The sequence below is a fragment of the Pezoporus occidentalis genome, unplaced genomic scaffold (assembly GCF_034315485.1).
Source record: "Pezoporus occidentalis ecotype Australia unplaced genomic scaffold, CSIRO_AGI_Poc_V1 ctg193, whole genome shotgun sequence".
Lineage (NCBI taxonomy): Eukaryota > Metazoa > Chordata > Aves > Psittaciformes > Psittacidae > Pezoporus > Pezoporus occidentalis.
The window spans coordinates 451,972-470,516 of NW_026913782.1; the positions used below are offsets into that span (position 1 = coordinate 451,972).

At 45.0% G+C, this 18,545-nt stretch overlaps 1 long non-coding RNA gene across 1 annotated transcript; it reads left to right on the forward strand.

Moving 5' to 3' along the window:
- Positions 1-5,806: 5,806 nt before the first annotated feature.
- Positions 5,807-9,361, forward strand: LOC134162883 (uncharacterized). Its single transcript, XR_009964474.1, has 2 exons — positions 5,807-5,911; positions 7,723-9,361. It is a non-coding gene; the product is annotated as an uncharacterized LOC134162883 (long non-coding RNA).
- Positions 9,362-18,545: the final 9,184 nt, after the last annotated feature.

Consider the following 18,545-nt stretch of genomic DNA (forward strand, 5'->3'; position numbering starts at 1 on the left):
ACTCTGCCCAAATTCTCTTCTGTTTCTGTGAGGTCTGTTATTCCCTCTACACCTTAGCTTTGTCTTTGTTTCCTACAGCAACAAACGCACTCTCTACACCCCTCAAACAGCATTCATCCCTAAAGGATACCCAGTCTGCCTTTTTGCAGGGAAGGGGGACGATGGCACATGCTTAATGCCTCTTCCAACTGTGTTAAATGAAAGATGCCCCTCAACTATCTTTTTTCACAAAGGCTTAACCCAGCCATAACAATAACTCATCATCTTTGCGTAACTCTTGCAGCTAAAACTTTTGGTTAAAAACAAGAAAAACAGGTAAACTGAGGTTGTTGTAGAGTTTAGTGACCATTAGGCTTATAACACACAGAGAGAGCAATGTGCTGTTATCCCTCTGAACCCAAAACCAAGCCATGGCTGCAGAAGGATTGTGAACTCTCCCTGCTCTTTCCCTGCCTTTCAGCATCACTTCTGTTCTGAGGATGATCCAAATGCCACTTTACTACTGATCATTTGGCTACAAACCTACAAAACATCCAGTGGGGTCAGACCAAGTCACCCAGAAAGCTGTCTCTGGCAGCCAGCAAGAGCAGATGCTTCAGTAAATGTGCAAGAAAAGGGCAAATTCAGATTCATCCTTCCGCTGGCGTAGGCTCCCAGCTTCTGAAAAGCCGAGCTAAAGGACGTCTTCATATCGTTGTATTCAACATCCCTCAAGGTTTTTTTCTGATCTCAATCTGCCCAAGCACTTTTTGATCACATTTCACTTTTGGCCTTCTTGGCATCTTCTAGCAATCAGATCCAGCTTAATTACACTTGTCTGAAATTTACTGCCTGGTCAACCAAAACAAAACCCAAACCTGGGACACCAAGTAAAATGCTGAGAAATGCTAAATACCCATTCTCGGTTCATCTTCTCCCTGACATTCATGGTTGTGTTCATGTTTAGCATATATAATAAATCTTAACCCCCAAATATATGCAATAAGCTTTTGAACCTATTTATACCTTTGCTATCTAAATATCCCATGGCAATAACTTCCCAGCGTAAGACTCTGTTGGTGACTTCGTTCGATCTATTTTAAATCCACTCCTTGATTAATTCACTGGGTATCCCATTTTCACTGTCAAGAATAGTGAATAATCCTTCTCCAGCCATTTGTGGCTTTATAGCACACTGCTGCAGTCCACCTTGGCCCCAGTTGTCTTTAGGCTGAAGAGTCTCAGTCTGGTTAATAATAGATTGCTGCTAAACTTAACCATTGCTGCTTGAAGAAGTGGTGAGTGTAAAGGCAGTTTCTGTGGCTGCTCTCAGGGTTTCATTTTCCTGTTTCATTGACCTTAGACATAGTGCCTTTCTGGAGAGTATTTAGGTCACAGGAATATAAAAGAGTGGAAAAAGCCTATGTAAAGAAAGTATATTCTAAAACATTTTGGGGAGGAGAAGAAGTGAACTTGATTTGCATCTTTAAGAAACAAGATGTGAGAAAGTGTATTCTTAATTATGTGCAAAAATAGCACATGGAAGTTATTGTTAGGCAGCCATCTGAAATAATCACAAATCTTTATTTTTTATTAATGAACTTGGATCACAGATAGGGCTGCACTACACGTTAAGGGAGCTGACTATTTTTTCTCTGTTGACATATGTTGAAAACAAGGGAAAAGATAGAAAATGGGAAACATCGGTACTATTGACTTACAAACAAGAAGGAAGATTAAGATGGAAAAGTTTGTACTGAAACATTCACAGAGACATAGTGTGTGGTGTAAATAGAATCATAGAATCATAGGGTTGGAAAGGACCTTCAGATCATCCAGTTCCAACCCCCTGCCATGGGCAGGGACACCTCACACTGAACCATTTCACCCAAGGCTTCGTCCAACCTGGCCTTGAACACTGCCAGGGATGGAGCATTCACAACCTCCCTGGGCAACCCATTCCAGTGCCTCAGCACCCTCACAGAAAAGAATTTCTTCCTTATATATAAGATATATATATATATATATAAAATATATAGATAGAGAAGTTATGTTTCCAGAGAATGTGCTTACCAGGTAGATAGAGATTACATATCAAATATTACACAGTGGCTTAAAATAGTTTCATATTCACCTACATTAAATTGTGAGGTGAATTACATACTACTATGAGTTTTGAAATAAATTAACTTCCATGGAAATCTTACTTCAGGATGTGTCCAGCACCAAGAGCAGTTTGAATGGGATGCCAAAATCCTCTCACTCTTTAATCCTAGAAAGAGTATGTCACTCCAATTTCTTTTCACTTTTTGCTTAAATTTTCAGTGTGTCTGCATTAAGTCTTGAGATAAAATGAAGACAAATCTTGTTCTGAATATTTCCAGGAGTCATGTCATCTAGGTCAGTACATCCTGAGGTGTGCTGCTAACACATTAGAGAAGCTGATGGTGCTTACTGCTATTTCTGAATCAGTGGTGAAAAACCAACATTAAGCTTGCACTTAGGAGTCTGACCAAGCAAGCAGATTTCGCCTTGTTGTAGCCCTGTAGCTGTTACAACTGATCTATGATCAACAGATGATTGCCTTGCATTTCTTGGTTTCTAATTGCCAACTTCCCAGTTTTCAGGACCATCTGTCAGTTCATGTTTTCTTCCTGAGTCGCTCACAATCATGTTACCCTAAGTATTTGATCATTCACTATTTAGTGCCTGTTCTCCCTGTGCAGCACTTGGTATGGCTTCCTACTTGTGTGGTGCAATCTTTAGACAAAGAAATAGAGACTTGAAGAAATCACCTAAGCTCCCTCAACAGGGAGAGATACCTCCAGTACCCACTTTGTCCCACCTTAAACCTATGGGAGGTGGCCTAAAGTGCTGTGGGGCTTTTCTTCTGGACCCTATTTATCTCAGCCAAAACTACCCCATCATTTCACACATGGGCTGCAAAGTAGATTTCTCACACAGATAGTCCCCAAGGCTGTGGTTTTAAGCAGATGTATTTAAAATGGTGCAAAAGGGTGTATGCTTCCTATTTATCTTATGCTGATTGGTTTAGGATGGCTGGGACTTGACTTATGGTTGGGACTTTCCTACTTCAGTTCCTTGAGGGCACAGAGGCAATGGCTGCTGATGGAAGAGGTTTAAGCAGATGGTTTTTGTCTGGCATTTACAACACTCTAAGTTGGTTACCACAAGAGGGCTGGCACAAGGTAATTTGGGCTGTGAGTCTGATGGTTGGGTAGGTTGGGCAGTACCTTACCCTAAATGAAAGTAGACCAGTCTTCAACCTGAGCAGCAGTGTTTATCCTCAGATATGTTAGCATTAATCTGACAAAACCAGTGGGAATCGAGGCACAGATCTAGCCTTAAAATAATTATTTAAGCTGTGCAGATATTCTTATTCCAACCTGGGAAACCTAAAAGGGATGAAGAGAGGCCTTACTGAACATTAATGCTGTGCAGTATAGAAGCTCTGGCATACCCATGTTGGAAGACAGTTGCAGTCCCTATCTGTCGATGCTAACATGCCATGTGGAGGGAAGTAGTTCCCATTACACCCCCGAACATGTCAGTGATGTATTTAAAACATACCCATCATCAGAGGACACAAATATGAGAAGCATTTAGTTTTTGCTGTAACAAAACAGATAAAACACAGCAAAAGGTTGCCAACAAAGCAAGCTCTGTGGTGAACCACAGCCGCGCAGTGGAAGATCCGGAAAAGATAGGGAAACCATTAAAAGAGAAAGGAAAGGGGGAAAAACCCTTCCAGAAGGAATTACCAGTAATTTGGGAAGTGAATGATCAGGAAGGAAACAGCTGGAAGAGGATGAGGAAGGGGTTGCTGAAGCCAGGGAGCAGGAAAGATGGTGCCATGAATAATGGGCTGGAGATCCATGCCTTTGCCTCCTGCCTCTCCTGCAGGTCACAGGGTGTTCTTGGGGTGGCCAGAGGCCATGTGCACCCTCCTGCACTCTAGGAAGTGTGCTGGTGTGTTTTGGGGATGGGATGGGATGGTGTAATTGCATGCTATGACAGCACTCCTCTTCCTCCTCTCTAGGGTATGCTCTGGTCGCTTTTGCAAACATAGTTCCAGGATAATGGATTCCTTTTTAGGCTTCTTTCCTCTCCGAATTAGGCTCATGCAGCCTGCCTGAGCGCCTGTCCGTTAGTCTCCCCTGGTAACTGTTGAAGCCTTTTGTTTTCAGGCACATTGACAGAAGGGTGAAGTTTCAGAAATACCTCATCCCTATGGGTTTTGTGGAAAACAAAGGACTAAGTAGAGAAGAGAGACCCTCCTCGCTTCTCCGCCAAACGACCGACTACAAGAGCTCGGCTGTTATTAGGCATCAGAAACCTACACGGATGAGTCCCTCCCTGGGCTCCATTGCTTCTGCTCCACAGGAACTCGCTCACGGATTAACTGAATTTCCTTGTCCTTCCTTTCATAAAGCTAGTGCTCCACTGGAACAGGCATAATGACATATTCCGCCTGAAATAGGATGATTATGAGAGCCTAGCTTGAGATAGAGATTATAAAAATGTAATATCTAGCAATTGGAATATCACCCATGGAGTAGGGGAGAGAGAGAGAGACAAACAGATATATAGGTAGGTAGACAGATAGGTTTCTTAATTGAACTCTCTGCTTGGCTGTATTTCCTTTAAGCAAGTACCATAGGTGACTAACAATAAAGGACTGTAAGGAAGAACATGGAGCGGGTTTATCACATTTGACTTGTCATAGGCAAGCTTTTACACTCATATCAGCCTATACCGAAGACCCCTAAATAATTCAAAGTGTTCAAATGGTCTAACATTAGCGAAGTGGTATTCTTCCCTCAGGTGCTTAAAACAAGGTGGTAATATTTCTTCTTTTAAAATACTAATCATATTTCATTCCCCTGCTCCAGAGCATTTAATATCCTATATAAATCAATACCTACCTCACTATGTATCAATACATGAATAATTACATTTCTGCCTATCCCCAGACGCTCCGGAACCATTTCTTCTTGTCTTTTAATCACAGAGCTGTTATTGCAGGGGAAATTCAAGCAGATGTGAATACATAAAGCCAGAAATAGAAAACTAAGCTGAGAACCTCACTGTAATAGCTGTCTCTTCCGAAGCGAGCTGCTCCTCACTTTCCCAGGAGATGTAGTAGGTATTGCTTCCCTTTTCAAAACAATAACTGCTATGGTAAAGCTCAGTCAAGCAAAGCAAAACTTCACTCACTTTGCTTTTCACAGTCGACATTTGAATGCAACAGGGAGCCCTTGCTGGTCTGATTGGGAACTGTGTCTCTCCCCCCTCTCAAAAGACCTGGGGTCCCAAAATGCCCTCATGCTGGAGCCTCCATTTGAAAAGGAATCACATAACAAGGCCCATCTGTCTCTATAGAAAAACTGGTTCATCTCAAGTAAGTGCTTTTTTGAATGGACCTACACCTAGGAAAACTGAAAATATCCATCTTCACCCCATGGAAGCCTTAGTTTACCCGCAGCACAGCATTCCCATTCCTAGTTTGTTCACTGTTCTTTTGATGCCATGTGTCTGCTGTTAGGAGACCAGATATATATGCATTACAGCATGTGTGTATATACACATACGGACGGAGCATAAGATTCAGAGGAAGACTCTAGATTTGCTGTGAAAGTGGTAGTTTCTTATTCACTGATATTAACACAGTCTTCACCCTGCACCTTGGTGAAAGCCTCAGAGATGATGGAATTAGGCTATGTATAAGTCAACACACTTAACAGACACTAACTATATAAACCTCTATCCCTTGTCAATCAGATATATGCTGCTTGTCTTTTGAGAGGGATGGAAACTCAGATGACTTGCCAGAGTTCAGAAAGCAGAATGGTGATACGTCCTCCCAGCATCCCATCCTATGCAAACCTGTTCTTCCTTCCAGACAGGCTGGGTATGTTTACCATGTCTCTACCTTTGTTTTTGCTCACCTTCCATCCCCACAGGGAGCCCTCAAGCACGTATTTGTTTGCACTTTGAACCTGTGCTTGCTTGCACAGCTCTGCTTTAGCTCAAGCTGGGACGAGATTGCCTAAGTGCCAGTAAAGCTTCAGTGCCTTCTCCTGCCATTCCCCCCACTCACCCCAGCACTCCGAGTTCCCCTGCAGTTGATTACAAGTGGGAAATAATCCTCCAGCGGTTCAGAGCGAAGTGTGTGCAGCACAGATGCCTACAGGTGAGTGCAAAATAGCACAACCAGACTAATATGGACTGAACTTCGCTTTCAACAGCAGAAACAGCAAAAGCCTTCATGCATATTCTAATCTAATGAATGTTTCTGAATGTCTGAATGGTTTACTATGTCAGATTTAGCTCTGGGAGGTGTCTTGCATCCTATAAATGCTAGGTTACAAAAATGCTGACATGTATGTATGTATGTATATAAAGACATATGTCTGGGTCTTTGAAAAATAACAGCCTAGGATGGCTGGCTGGCTGGCTGACTAACTAGCTAGCTATACATATCCTTAAACTGGAAGAACCTAGAAAAGCCTCTAAGCTAATGCATCTTTTAACACTGACTTCACTTGTAAACTCCATGTATGCTGAGAGAGCTGCAGCCATCTCAGACTCCATCAAGTTTCCTTTTCATTGAGTGCATGGTCCTGGATCCTGCGCTGCAGGTCTCAACAGCCCCAGCAGAACAGGGGAGCATGGTGGGTTCATCGGGTAGCTTGGTCCTTTGTTATTCAGCTTTAACCTGAGTAGCAACAGGAAAGCTTTAGTGGCATGATTTGAACACTAGCCAGGCAAAGAAGACCATGATAATGCAAGAGCAGGAAAGACCACAGCAAATTCTTCTTCTAGTCTCTGTGGTATCCAAATTAACAAGTATTTTTCCAGGGTGAATCCAAACACATCCTATTCCTGTCATTCAACAGCCTGCCTCTGGATGCCCTTGTCCCCCATGGGTTGCAGACAGGCATGCAACAGCCCTTGTGTCCTGACACCAGCCATTCAGACCTGCTCTCACTTTAAAGTTAGCCCTGCTTTGAGCAGGGGACTGGATAAGAAGGTCCTTTCTGACCTAAATTATTCTCCAGTACGAAGTTCCAAACCTGGTTTAAGTGGACATTTGGGTGGCACCTCTCAGTCCCAGCACAGAGCTTGCCCTGCTCATTTGGGATCACGGTGGGATACCCCTGACTCTGCACCAGCAGCGAAATAACATTCCATTTGTAAAGAAGGAACACTCCTGATGTGAGAAGACTCCTGAGGAGCTCAAGCCAGAATCCTTCCCTACCGTCAGCACCCACAGGCATGGGAACAGAGTAAAGAAAATTCCAGCCACAACTGCAGCTTCTCTGCTCCTGCTCCCTGGGAGGATGCAGCAGCTCTGACCTGTGCTGAGTCCAGGCTATGAGACTGGGAGAGCCCCCATGGCTTTGAGAGGCCATGGTGCTGCTCCAGTTCAGCAGGGGAGGAGGCACACTTTGGCCTGTTGTCAGGAGCAGGGACATGATCCCAGCCCAAATCCACTGTTGAGACAGCAGATCAGGACTAACTCTGCTCAAAAATCACTGCTCTGCACAGATCTGTCAGCTTGTGGGATTTGTGCTAGCTTGATGAAAGGGTTGGCTCCTATCCTCAGCTGAACTCTCATGGTTCAAAGTTGTGCTGGCTTTTTTTCTGTGTCCTTTGGGGTGAAAAATGTCTTGCAGCTGCTGCTTATAATTATTTCCCCTATGTTTCAACATTCTCCAGATGAATGTCACCCGAAGCAGTGCTCTGAGAGACTACAGTCATGATTGCCAATAGCCAACATCCAGACTAAAAATAAAAACCCTCAGCATGGGACTGAGCGACAAGCAATCCATCCTCTGGCAAAAATCACCCATCACCTCACCCCTCCAGCCCTGTCTTCTTCATGCTGAAAGATGCAATATCTAACAGCATCATCAAGAGATCAAGGTGGCTCATTGAAAGCACCAGGCAAGCTGATCTCTCCATTTTGTGAATGTCTGTGTTTAACAGCCATCAGATTTTGGCTGGTCAGTACACACAGTGGAGGGAAAGAGAAGGCTTGTCAGTGGAATAGTTATTTGGCCCTGGGAGAATTCTGGGGAGCTGTTACAAAATCCCTATTTTTGGCCCCAGAAATAACACATCATCTTTTTCTTTTCCCCTGTGCTTTTAACAGTCACCTTTCACAGAGGTGGGTTAGTCTGAAAGGATCCCACCTGCAGAAAGGAAGGAAACCTAAGGGAAACATATTCTGGGAGAGCCACAGTCCCTGCCTTGCTTCCTCCTGGCTGTCACAGGGATTGAGATCTCAGGGTTTGGCCTAGCCTATGAATTTTTGCATATTACACCTGAGATGGGCTGAAATATTTATTTCCCCTTCTTTTTCATTAGTATTTAACATGCAAGGAGAATCTGTCTACTTGCCAGGCTGACCTTGCTCAGAATGGGGTCTAGGGACCAGTGCTTTCCATGCCACCAGTAGCGCATACACTTGGGCTAAGCAGAAGTACTTCTGGCAGCTGATCCACCAGTGTTTGTTAGGGCTGATCCTGGCTCTGCAACAAAAGCTTTCCTGAGTTTTACATGTGGTAACCTCACAAGATGAAGACACTAAAAAATAATGTGGCACTCTACCCTTGTGACAATACATAAAAGGCCACATCTTTGAGCAGCAGTGGTGCTATGGTTTATTTACGCTCATTTACCCCATGCCTGGGAGACACGAATTCTCAATCACTATTGCCACACAGTCTTAAGTATGAAGTGCTTCATGTGGATGATCATAATTGTTTCAAACCAGACTCTAAACACCCAGTTGAGAAAGGACAGTGCTGCGTTTGAAATGAAAACGTGGCTCAAGAGGGAAGGAGAATGATTCTAGCTCGTGTTTTCCATCTTCACAAGACTCCCAGCTCTCCCTCCCCGTCTGCACAGGCATTTTCCTCTCGTCTTGCTCCCTGGGGGAACCACAAATCCTGGTGCATTCTCATTTAACTGAAAGGATCCCCAGGTAAAACCACAGCACTTGGGCTTATTCAGTAACTTGTTTGGCCCACTGGTTTTTAAGTGGGTACGGAGCTATAAATGCGTTGCTTCAGCAGAGGACTTAAAATGCCAAGAACAAGATGTTGATGTTATATTATCAGATTCAGGACTAGAAAGAATGGAGTCTAGACATTCCCTTATTAAAGAAATAAGATTTTTTTTTTTTTGCTTAGCATTTCATCTCTGTGCTGTGAAGTGAGAAATACAACCAATAAGTGTCTAATATCTCAAGCCAAGACTCAGCTCCACCTTTGGCCTTCTGCTCCCTCGGGTGTTTTATAAGGGCCCATGCATTTGATGACATGCATGCTGGAATAAAATGCTTAAGATAACATTTGCAAAGTTCATACATGTTTTACAAGGGGCTCCCTTTTCACTTGTGATAAGACACAGGGATTTCAGGCACGAGAGAGTGCCATAGCTGCGTTAGGGAAGGAGGAGAAAAACTTTTCTTTGGCTGATCCAGTAAAAACACCTTTTCTCCTTGGTCACTGATGCACAAAGAGCTTCCCTGCATATACATCTGGCTGCATCTATTGCAAGAACTGGGCTTGCAGGCTGGGGAGGCCTGTGTCTGTCAGAGGAATCAGCAGACTTACCTTTTGGTTAAAAACATGGTGGTGAGGATGTGGGGACTCCTGTTCATTTTCCTGGTTAGATCAATGCCATTGCAAGGAGGTAGTGAGGAATTGCCAAGTCCTTCCTGCCTGCTGCCATTGGAGGCACCATCTGCAAACCCCTTCCCTCCCAAGCACAGCGCACATGGGATTTGAGAGGATCCCTTTCCCAAAGAAATCCTACAGGAAAGAAATTAAAATCAATGAAAAGTAAAAGCAAAAGTATCCAAGATACACATCTGACAAGTACTGAAGGCCCAGCAGACCATTTAGACTTTTAACTCCTATTAGTGCTCATAGGTTGATACAAGTAGAAGGAAATAGGAGCCTTTCTGAGCCAAAAATGTGTGGAACAAACTCAGAAGAAGCAAAATGCTGCTTAATGTCTCTAGGCCTGCTTATTTAATGACAGCAGAGCCACACACATCATGATTACAACCGCCATAAACACAGCATTGGTGCCCATCACCCTGGTAAGTGCCTACCTTATGAACCAATGTCATTGTACTGTGAAAATCAGCACTCCAGTAACCAACAAAGCAGCAATAAACAGGCCCACCTCAAGTACAGCTGCTGGTGGGCTTGGGAAGTCCACCCCTGCTGAGACTGCAAACAAAAACCCTTGGATGGGCCACCATTTGAGGAAGGAAAGCATCTCACAGAGTTAACAGGAGCCCTGGCAGATGGCTCAGCTGTGTGATAAGCTCCTCACCTCTAACGAGTGAGACCTGCAATAACACACTTGTGAGTTAAAATGGAACAGCTGAATTTCAGACAAGCTTGCTGCTTACCCTGGGTCTTCTTGGGCTACTCTGATGGAAATCAGGGTATAGCACATGCTAAAGAATCAGACTGGGGCTCACTGTTTTCATGACCAAGAGTATGTTGCTCCACAAAACCAGCTTTCCACCTTGTAAATACTCCAAAAGTAAAGGTCTGTTCAAGATATGTCTGCTGCTAATACTTTAGGCAGGTTGACTCTGTCCTAATTCACCCTTGCTAGACTACATGATTATCAAATCTTAAAGCAACCAGTGTTTCTAGTAATATTTTCTCCTAGAATGTGCTTATCAGCTCATATCTATGCCTTATTTACACTTGAATTTAATAATAGGTATTCAAACGTGCTAAATCCCATGGTTACAAACCAAGCATCAGCATTCACCTTCATCTGGTCCAGAATATTCTGCGGTGCTTTGACTGTCTGGTGACCCCATGGCAGTTTCTGTCCTAGCAGAGATGAGTGACAAAGCAGCACCAGTGAGATGTGCTTCACATGGCTGTGGCAGGTATCCCCAGAGAGCTCTATGGCACATCCTCTAGGGTTTTTTCCCCCATAAAGCTACAATGGAAGGGACAGGTTGTTTTAGTGTCCAGTTTCAGAGTGCCAGGAGAAGCACAGAGGCTCTTGTAGCAGGAGGAGAAGCTGCCAGAGTAGCAGGAAATTCCACTTTCCCAAGGGTTTCCTAATCAGCACCATCTCTGGAGGCAGAGTACATAATCCCAAGGTGCAGACTGACCTGGTTACTGAAGGAAGGCTTTGTCTAACCCTGGTCACTGTTTTCCCTGCTCTGGAATATACCTATTATAAGCTCACAGAAGTAGGCTCTGTACTTGTTCCCACACAGAAAGGAGCCAGCCAGGACTCAAAGAAGCACCCCCATCCACCTGGTGATGTTACATGGGGTATCCATGCACAAGAACCATAATTTCATGTAAATACAAACACAGGTGTCAAAGGGGAGCACAAAATAACCCCCTCCAAGCGCTCCAAAAGCCAGGGCCTGCTCATGATGGATTTACAGCCAGCAATTCAGCCAAGCTGACTATACGTTAATGCTTGTCAGATAGCACAATTATCACATCTCAGAGATCACGTCTGCCTCCCTAGGTCAGGGGTGATCAGCCCATGGCTCCCACACTTTTAGGGGACTATTCCCTTTTCTCATAGCTCACCCCCCTTTCTCACCCAAATCCTGCTCCTGCAGGTGGACAGCAGAAGGTGCATCCCATCACCCTGTACCCACAGCAGGACCTGGGTGAGCAGTCCCCTGGTGAAGACAAGAGTATTTCCAAGCTGGAAACAAAGGACAGCAGGGCCTGAATCTCCGTTTCCTTTGCCCTGGCAACTGTGCAGCTCTTTAGCTTGGTAGATCTATTCCCCATCCACTGTTGCCATGATTTCATCAGACCCCACCAAGAGCATCTCTTGGAAAGGTGTTTTCAGCAGCACCTGCATATAATGAAAAGCATTACATGAGCCTTCTGCCCAGCACAGAAAGCCTGAGCAGGCTGAGCATGCAACCAGAGGAGACTGTGTACCTCTTATCTGGGATGCCAGAATGCTGCCTTCATAGGCAGAGCCCCGTATTATCACAAAAGAGGCTATTTCTGGCTTCTTAGCTCACCCTATGGAGCAGTGGGTGACGAGTGCTGCAGGAGCTCATTCAGGAGTCAGGAGATAGGGAGCCACAGCAAAGCAGCCAGGGATTTCCAGGAACATGGGGTGGCCCTGCATGCACACCAGCCTCCCTTACACTTCCAGCAGCGCAGCAGAACAGTGTTGGTGGGGTAAGGCAGGTGCCATTAAATTGCAATCATTTAAAGCGTTTTTGCCCAACCTGATAAGCTGCTGACTTACCCTTGTTTTACCCCCTGCACCAGAGGAGAGAGGGAATGCAATGGGGACAAATACATATGTATGTATGATACGATTTTAATACCAGGATTATTTTAATACATATATTAAAACTCATTTCTGCTCAAAAAGTTTAAAAATTTACCATGTTTCTGTGCACTAAAACATTCAAGGTTAAAGCAATAACTTATTCTTTGACAACAGGAAACAGCTGATGAAAGAAAACCTCTTTTGTTTTGGATATACAGACTGTTTCCCAAGTGTTATGTTTGCTTTGGCTGTCTCTCTGGCATCCGCTGGTAGCAATGAGAGGGAGGGAAGGCAAGGGTGTTGCTCAAAACACAGGGCTCCTAAATGCTGTTACTCCTGTTGTTACCTGCATAAAGGTAGCAAGGATCCTCCTGAACCCTTTTCCTCCTCCCCAGAGCTTTTTGAAGGTAACTGTGTGAGGCTGTCCTAGCAGAGCTCCAGAAGCTCTCTGGAAACACACCACAAATGTCCTGGGAATAGACAGGCTATAGGAAGTCTATAGTCTGGAGACAGAGGGGAAAGGAAAAAGGAATAGCCTAAATAAACCAGTATGGAATTGCTCTCATGTGTTACTGTGCAGTCCTTTTGTGCTTGGCTGGTGGTTTTATTTCCTGAAGGAAGCACTCAATTACTGTCACACTCATATCACTGGGCACCTAGTCTCCCTTTTCCTTCCTGAAGAGCAAGTCTCCATGGATTTTGGGTTGTGCTCATCCCTGCTTTGCTGTATGGCCAGGAGAGGCCTTGAAGTTGGCCACTTCACAGCACCTTGGGTAAGAAACCTCTCACCATGTGCTGAAGTTGTACCCATGCTCCCTGCTCCCAGCATTGGGCAAACCAGGCAGCCCAGTGCCTGAGGAGCATGGAAACCATTGCCTTGGCAGGGCTCATGAAGGAAAGGAAAGGGATTTCTTGTCTTTTCTTAATTATGAACAAAGCTTTGAGATTGCTCTCTGTTTCTTACCTGAGGAACAGCAGGACTGCTAAGTCTTGCGTTGGTGAGTTTGTTCTTTCTTTTCCACTGGAGAACCCTCTGGAAGACTCAGAGATGGGAAAAACCAGGGTATTGAATCTTTCCTGCCCAGCAGTCCTTACAGCCTGAAGAAGGGCTCATCAGCCCTAAGCTTGTCTGTGCTTCCTGGCACTCAAGCAGGTCTTGCGAAAGCAACGACCTTTATGTGCAGCCAGAAACTACCAAAAGGTTCTGTTAAAGCACTTTTATTTTCCAGGCTCCGGGGATCTTTGAATATAGTGATGCAATGATAATGTAACTGCACCATGTATTTAAAATCATCTGAGATTTCCAATGTAGACCTTAAACACGGCGCTAAATAGGGCAAACAAAAATAGCTGTTACTTTGACAAGTGCTTATTTAAAGCCTGTTTTGTCAGCATTGCTGCCCTAGTTATGACAGGGAAGTTGTCTAGAAATTGCATAATTACCAATATTAAACACAAAAGCAAAACAGCACCGCACAGTTCCATAATGGAGCGGGGTCACGTTTGCCATGGCTGGTGCAGCCTCTGGTGAGTGTAGGGTCCTGCCCCTGGGGAGGAAGAGCCCCAGGTACCAGCACAGGTTGAGGGCTCACCCACTAGAGAGCAGTTCAGCTGAGAAGGACCTGGAAGTGTTGGTGGATGATGAGTTGACCATGAGCTGGCAGTTTGTGCCTTGGGTCAGGAGGGACAGGAACACCCCTGGGGTGCATCGGGAGGAGTGTGGCAGCAGGTCCAGGGAGGTGATCCTCCTCCTCTGCCCTGCCCTGATGAGGCCCCATCCAGAGCACCGTGGGCAGTTCTGGGCTTCTCAGCACAAGACAGACGAGGAGCTACTGGAGAGGGTCCAGCAGAGGCCACAAGGATGATCAGGGGTCTGGAGCATCTCTCTTATGAAGAGAGATTGTAGGAGCTGGGCCTGGTTAGCCCAGAGAAGAGCAAACTGAGAGGGGATCTCATCAATGCAGATCAGTATCTCAAAATCGGGTGCCAGGAGGATGGTGCCAGAGACAGGACAAGGAGCAATGGCCATAAACTAACACACAACAAGTTCCACCTCAACATGAGGAAGAACTTCTTTACACTGAGGGTGTCAGAGCACTGAACAAGCTGCACAGGGAGGTTGTGGAATCTCCTTCTCTGGAGACATCCCAGACCCTCCTTGACATATGCCTGGGTATCCTGCTCTGGGTGGCCCTGCCTTGGCAGGGGGTTGGAATGGGTGATTTCCAGACCCTTCCAACCCAGATCATTCTGTGATCCTGTGATTCTGTGAAGGCTGCAGCAACAGTCTCAGACCATGGCCTCAGGAAAATGCCACACTGCTGCTGCTGCTCCTCACTTGCTCACAGCCCAGAAGGTTGCTCTGCTGTCTGCACTCAGATTGTGCCTTATTATTCCAGGGAAGATAATTGGGATGCTGTTTTCCTACTTGCCCACATGCTGCTGAGAAAAGCCCTTGCTTCTTATTCTCCAAGCATCCAGCACTCATCACCAGGCTCCTAATGTACTTCAATATAATAGGAATGGAGAGAAAGGGAAAATGGGGTAATAACATTAGGAGCTCCTTTTGCACATCATAAAATTTGTAACAAGTTCAGCACCTAAACTTCTGTGGAATAAAAGAAATATTCAGTGCTCTTTCCATCCTTCCTCTTGCTTTTCCTTGCCTTTCCTCATGGTGGAAAGGAGATGACAGAAGACAACCAGATCAGAGGTATTCTTCCAATGGTTTGGTTTCACAGACTGTTCCTTATGCACCACTCGTCTTCCTTCCGATCTCCAGGGGCAGTTTCAGGTGGCTTGTCCTGTTTTCTATCAGCTCAGCACTCAAAGAGCCCATCCATGTGATTTAAAGACATGAGATGTAATCAGAACACAGCTGTAAGAGCTGGGAGTTTTTCAGTCAAACCATAGTAGGAAGCATTGCAGCAAGCTCTGCACCACCTTTCTCCCCACCTCTGTCACCCTCAAGGTTAATTGCATGCACCAGGGCAGGTTTCTATCCACAAACATTCATGTCAGACTTATCTGAATCCACCTGCCTTACACTTAGTCTAGATGGTTTACTTTCAGGAAAAAAACATAGGAAACAGCATGGCAAAAGCAGCAGCAGGGTTGGGAGCCTCTGGGTGATAAGCCAAGGGCACTGGAAGTGACAGATTTGTGTTTAGCACTGTCCTGGGTTCAGCAGTAGCAGTCATTTTTCCCCTTCTTGGTAGCTGGTGCAGTGCAGTGTTTTGACTTTCAGCTTGGGAACAGAGCTGATAGTGATGTTTAGGTTTGGCCAAAGACTTTGTGAGCCTCATGCTCTGCCAGGGAGGAGGGGAAGCCAGGAGGAAGTAGAGACAGGACACCTGACCCAAACTGACCAAAGAGGTATTCCATACCACAGCACGTCATGCCCAGGATGTAACTGGGAGTTAGCCGGAAGGGCTGGGAGACTGCAGGGTTGGAGGAGGTATCGGTCGGAGCTTGGTCGGGCTGGGGGGGGCAAGTTATCGGTCGGCTGGTGGTGAGGTGTTATATTCTCTTCCCTTGTTATTTCCTTTATCATTATTATCATTGGTGGTAGCAGTAGTGATCTGTGTTATACCTTAGTTACTAAACTGTTCTTATCTCAACCCGTGGGAGTTGCATTCTTTTCGATTTTCCTCTCTGTCCCTCCGAGAGCAGGGGGAGGGCAAGAAAAGGGGGGGAAGTGAGCGAACGAATTACCTGACTGGGTTTAAACCACGACAAGCACCCACCAATGACAAGCCTGCTTTAAGTGATTTGGACAACATCGTGTATAGATGCAGTGGCAGGAGCAGGTATGCCATCCCACAGCTGAATTCCTAAGGCACCATGTAATCTTCTTTCTCGTAAGCTCCTGCCTCATGGGCTGTGTTTCTTCCAGCTACAGGAGCACTTGGGTGAGGACTCTGCAGCCAAGAGCTTGCTTCATAATATAGCCTTCATTAATTTTAACAGCAGAGACATCCTGTGCACTACATGAGAATGGGGACTTAGGGAAAAAAATAGCATTGTCATTTAATTAAAGATGGATCACAATAATAGAATCTGCACAAAGGGACTGGCGTGAGATTGCAAAGAGAACCTTAACCGTGGAGTTCTTCCTCTTTGACTCTGAGTGTCTGAGTTTTCCATCTCAACACAATCTTTTTAACAGCTTTGTCATGTAATTTCCTGTTTTTAAGAAAAATAATTAGGAAAGACTGAGGTGCTATCGTTCAGCTTCACACTGCCACCTGTATGTGCCATCAGCAAAGCTGGAATCTCTTCTGAGACTCTTCTCACTTGGCCTGAGGGATTAACTGATAGTGATGATACATTGCTCTCAAGCCTGCTTGTTGCAAGCCAAAAATGAGGGGAGCTTGGATAAAGCCCTCTCCTCTGTGGCCAGCATAGAATCAACTAGGTTGCAAAAGACCTGTAAGATCATCAAGTCCAACCTTTTGCATGTGCAAACAGCAGCTTGTCAGAGGCCTAGAAGTTAAGTAAATTTTCTTTGACAGGACAGTGATATGAGACCTTCAGTCCCTGTTTCATATGAAGGGCACTGCCAGTGTTTTCTAAGGACAAAGTTGCCAGCCTTTTATTTTTCTGTGGGTGAAACCCCTGTTCTTCATTATATTTGGGAGAGCTGAAATGTTTCAGCTGAAACTACCTATCAAAAAACCCAAAGAAAACAAAACAAAAAGTAACAAGCCACACTTTAGAAGACATCTGAAGACAATTTCATGCCGAACAGCCAAAGGTTGAGAGAAATTACACAAAGCTGGAAACAGGACCTTCTCATCCCAAACACTGGATGCCTTTAATAATCAACAGCACTCCCCAGTTGCTCACGTTTCCCCTGGCAGGCAGGGGATAATCATCCTCACTTCTTTCAGCAAAGCCTTTTAGACCTACTGGTGAAAATGAATAAACTGTCATCATCACCAGTCCTACCGACAGGGATTATTAATATTATCTGGAAGAAAAGCAGGGCTTTGTTCACACACAGGATTTCCTAACAATGAACCTATGTGCAATATCCCATACGTAAGAGCAGAGTTTCCCTTTTCGGCTGGGCTGACAAGCCTGTTGCAGTCAAGGCTCTGCCCCATGGGCAGCTGACGGTAGGCTCCAGCACTGCCATCAGCCACTTTAAGCACCACTTTATGCTGCTGTGAACAACCAGGCTTGGTGCAGACAGTAGTGACCCATGCCACCCTACCAGCACCCTAAATACATACCAGTCAAGATGTAGATCACTTGTAAAGAAACACAGAAGTAGGTGCAAATAATAGAGGCACAAAGCACCTTGAGAGCAAACAAGCATTTGTGTGTAAATCATTAACAAATGTGTCTTAATTCTGTTTCCAAGATGATTCAAACATTATTGTTTCTGTGGCTATACAAATCCTTTGCTTTCTTTACAGTGCTTTTAAATTCAACAAAACAAGGGAAAACTGCTCAAGTTCAAACTTCCTGACACCATTGTCAGTTTACTTCCATGAAGCTGGACGCTGAATATTATGAAACAGCTCAGAAATGCTGGACAAAAAAATAAGATTTCCTTTTTTCCCCTTCAGCTGAAATATCTTTTGGCAATAAATCCCCACTGGAAATGTGCTTTCCCTGATTCCCTGGCTTAATTAGCTCAAACAATGTAAGATATGTAACACTGACCACCATGGGAAACCTGATAAAAAAGAACAGTGATACAATGCAAGCCTTTCAAACAGAAGCAGCCAGTACCCTGCAAAGACAAAAGTGGATTCAGTGCAGTGTGGAGCCTTTTCTTCCTTCGCTGCTGCATGAGACACCAGCACTACAGTGCGACAAGTTAATCTTTGACATGTTTTCCCCCAGTAGTGATCTAAAATTGTCAGTTCCTCTGTAGCACATCAGTAGTTTCATCAAGGAAGATACAGCAACTAATGCTGCAGCTCCCTGGCACTTGGGATGTGTTTGCTGCATTGCCGTAGGGAGAACCATGAGAAGACTGACCCCAAAACTGGCTGCATATGTGGAAAGGAGCAGTGCTTGGGGTTGGCAAAGAGCATGACCTCACATGCTCCTCTCAGAGAGATCTGAGGCTGCAGACTCCTCTGGATTTCTTTCCTGGGTTATATCCTGCGCATCCCTACGCCCTGTCCTTGCTGGGCACTCTATCCCACCCCTGCATCATCCTTCAGCAGTGGTTTCTGCAGACAGGCAGTACGCAAGAAGGATGTGCTGACACTGAT